This window comes from Vitis riparia, unplaced genomic scaffold (assembly GCF_004353265.1).
Source record: "Vitis riparia cultivar Riparia Gloire de Montpellier isolate 1030 unplaced genomic scaffold, EGFV_Vit.rip_1.0 scaffold683_pilon_pilon, whole genome shotgun sequence".
In the NCBI taxonomy this organism is placed as follows: Eukaryota; Viridiplantae; Streptophyta; class Magnoliopsida; order Vitales; family Vitaceae; genus Vitis; species Vitis riparia.
The window spans coordinates 137399-141651 of record NW_023269733.1 but is presented as its reverse complement, the minus strand read 5'-3'; positions in this window follow the sequence as shown (position 1 = coordinate 141651).

The following is a 4253-nucleotide window of genomic DNA, read 5'->3' as shown; positions in this document are numbered from 1 at the left end:
GCCAGCCTAAGGATGATTTTCCTCTTCCACACATTGACATGCTAGTTGACAGTACGGCAGGTCATTCGATGTTGTCCTTTATGGATGGATTTTCCGGGTATAGTCAGGTCTTGATGGCTCCAGAGGACATGGAGAAGACGTCCTTCATTACCGAGTGGGGTACTTATTGCTACAGAGTCATGCCATTCGGATTGAAGAACGCAGGAGCCACCTATCAGAGAGCGGCGACCACCCTTTTCCATGACATGATGCATCGGGATGTCGAGGTTTATGTAGATGACATGATAGTGAAATCCCGAGACAGACCAGATCACTTGGCGGCTCTAGAGAGGTTCTTTGAGAGGATTCGACAGTTCAGATTGAGATTGAATCCCAAGAAGTGCACTTTCGGAGTGACTTCCGGGAAACTCTTGGGATACATGGTCAGCGAGCGAGGTATAGAGGTAGACCCGGACAAGATTAAAGCCATCCTTGACATGCCTGCACCGAGGACAGAGAGAGAGGTCAGAGGCTTATTGGGCAGACTTCAGTACATCAGCAGATTCATTGCCAGATTGACAGACATTTGTGAACCCATTTTCCGACTCTTGAGGAAGAGTCAACCTACTGTTTGGGATGATCAGTGTCAGCGCGCATTCGAGAGGATCTAAGAGTACTTTTTGTCACCCCCAGTCTTGGCGCCTCCTACACCAGGTTGTCCTTTACTCCTATACCTATCCGTCTCAGACGTGGCTTTGGGGTGCATGTTGGCTCAGCTCGATGATTCGGGCAAGGATCGGGCCATATATTATCTGAGTAAGAGGATGCTAGACTACGAGACGAGATATGTCACGATTGAGCGTTATTGCTTGGCATTGGTTTGGGCCACTCGCCGACTGAGACACTACATGACCGAGTATTCGGTGCACTTGATATCCCGTCTAGATCCTCTGAGATATTTGTTTGATAGGCCCGCCTTGGTCGGTCGCCTCATGAGATGGTTGGTACTTCTGACTGAGTTTGACATTCATTATGTCACTCAAAAGTCCATCAGAGGTAGCATTGTCGCGGATCATCTAGCTTCTTTACCGGATTCCGATGGCAGGGCCATCGATGACGACTTCCCGGACGAGGATGTCGCTTCTATGACTAGTCTGTCAGGTTGGCGCATGTACTTTGATGGTGCAGCCAACCATTCTGGATACGGGATAAGCGTCCTGTTGATATCCCCTCATGGTGATCACATTCCCAGATCTGTTCGTTTGGCATTCTTGGATCGACATCCTGCCACGAACAACATTGTTGAGTATGAGGCATGTATCTTGGGATTAGAGACAGCCCTCGAGCTCGGGATTAGACAGATGGAGGTGTTTGGTGACTCCAATCTGGTATTGAGACAGATTCAGGGCAAGTGGAAGACTAGAGATGTGAAGCTTAGGCCTTACCACGCGTATTTGGAGCTACTGGTCGGGAGATTTGATGATTTGAGATATACCCATCTGCCTAGAGTGCAGAACCAGTTCGCTGATGCCTTAGCTACTCTAGCTTCCATGATTGACATTCCTGTTGATGCCACTGTCCGCCCATTGTTGATCGAGTCAAGGTCTGCTCCTGCATATTGTTGTCTAATTGATGATACAGGGATAGACGATGGTCTGCCCTGGTACCATGACATATATCATTTCTTGAGACTTGGCGTGTATCCTGAGGCTGCCACGGCCAAGGATAGGAGAGCATTGAGACAGTTAGCCGCCCGATTCGTGATTTGTGGTGAGGCATTATATAGACGATCAGCTGATGGGATGCTATTATTGTGTTTGGACGTGCCCCGCCGATCGAGTGATGAGAGAGGTCCATGCGGGAGTCTGCGGACCACATATGGGAGGACATATGCTGGCCTGTAAGATCATGAGGACCGGTTACTTCTGGTTGACCATGGAGACGGATTGCTGCCAGTTTGTTCAGAGATGCCCGAGTGTTAGATACATGGAGACCTCATTCACGTGCCACCTTCAAAGTTGCACGCACTGACTTCACCTTGGCCGTTTTCAGTATGGGGTATCGACATCATCGGGAAGATTTCACCGAAATCTTTCAGTGGCCATGAGTTCATCCTGGTCGCCATCGACTACTTCACCAAGTGGGTGGAGGCCGCTTCGTATGCGAGATTGACATCATCTAGGGTTGCTAGTTTCATCAGATCACATATTATTTGTCGCTATGGAGTCCCTCATGAGTTGATTTCAGATAGAGGGGTGCATTTCAGGGCAGAGGTTGACACCTTAGTGCAGCGATACAGCATCCGACATCATAGGTCGTCTGCGTACAGGCCGCAGATGAACGGGGCAGTAGAGGCCGCGAATAAGAATATCAAGAGGATATTACGGAGGATGATTGAGACTTCTCGAAATTGGTCAGAGAAGCTCCCATTTGCATTGTGGGCCTATCGGACCTCTTTTCGCACCTCTACAGGCGCCACGCCCTACTCATTGGTATATGGCATGGAGGCGGTGCTACCCGTTGAGATCGAGATGGGTTCGTTGAGGGTAGCACTAGAGCAACAGATTCCCGAGACAGATTGGGCTCAGGCTCGATTTGATCAGCTCAATCTCCTAGATGAGAGGAGATTGAGAGCAGCAGACCATGTTCGTGCATATCAGAGGAAGATGGCCCGCGCTTTCAAAAAGCGGGTCAAGCCCAGACCATTACATGTAGGTGACTTAGTCTTGAAAGTCATCAGGGGATTGATCAGAGATCCTAGAGGGAAGTTCAGACCCAATTGGAGCGGACCTTATTTCATCAGGGAGTTGACCCCAGAGGGCGCTGCATGGCTGATGGATTTAGACGGAAATCGATTCTCAGAGCCAACCAATGTGGATTAGCTAAAGAGGTACTATGTTTGAGACCATGGTCTCAGGATGGGTGGCCATCATTTCGGTTAGCCATTACCTTGTTATTCCTTTGTGATACATAGTCCGTTGCTAGCCCATTGAGCCTCACATGCGTATTATAGCCTTTCTTTCTTATCGTCTTGCTCACATTTTCACACCGGGACAGGGGCCCTTTAATGTATGCATGCATTGTTTGGGAGTTTCATGAGCCTTGGACCTAGGGGTATGTTTTTCTCATCATCTTTTCCTATCACTGCACCTTTGCATTTTCATCTCATCTTATTGGTTGTATTATTCATCTCTTCTTCCCTATCCTATCTACTATTTGTTTGTCTCATATTCTCTCCACCCTGAGTGGTGAGCCTCCTCAGTTCATCACATGGAGGATAGTCACATCATTTCCACCATCTATCTCGTGGACACTGGTTTAGAGATCCTTAGTTTGAGAAGGTCATCTTGTCAGAGAGAGTTTGTTTGTTACCTTAGCACTTGGGAGTGTGTCCATTTGTTATTGATATCATCTTTGGGGTTCATTTGTTCATGTTCAGGGTACGCGTGTTTGTATATATGTAAAAAAAAAAAAAAAAATTGATTGAAAAAAAAAAAACGCAGGTGTGTATTATTTTTTATCATTGAGTATGTATATTGATGTCTGGGAGTCATTTTTATCGAGTATGTTCGTTATTGGGAGTTCGTATGTGAGCTCTCTGAGATCCCATGTTGTTTGTATTGTTTCGTCATATCTATTTGTGAGAGAGATGAGTGACCTTCTCCTAAGGACTCCGAGTCATTGTCCTTTCCATCATTACATTCATTATTGATGTGACTTCGCTTCATGTTTGATCTGAGTCGATCACCACCTTTCTTCACACATTCATTGTTTCGCTGTCGTTTTTATCGTTGCTTGTGATTCATCTCATTCCCTTCACATCTTATTCTCTCCTTACAGCGACCTATCTTGGGTTCGATGCTCACTTCGCATCATCATTACACATATCACTATCAGTTCATTTTGCTTCATTTGTCTCCTTATCGATATCATATTCACGTTAGACATCCTCGGGTCCTTGGCTCATGGGGTTCACTATACATATTGCATTTCATATATGAGGGCATGAGTTTTTGATCATTGGGTATTTGAGCTAGTTTTCTTTCATTTCTATTCACCCTATCACCTTGGCTACGTAAACGTCCCGTGTCTTAAGACCACCCTGAGCCATGGGATCAGATGTCGTCTTCGGCAGCCTCTACTTGGACAGGTGATTGAGATCTGGTTGATATGATATTGTCATGCTTCTTCTTCTGGGAGTCGCCTCTTTGATGTGCAGGTCTGATTCAGTTGTGTTCGGATTACCGGGATCGCGAGTTTGACGATGATTGACT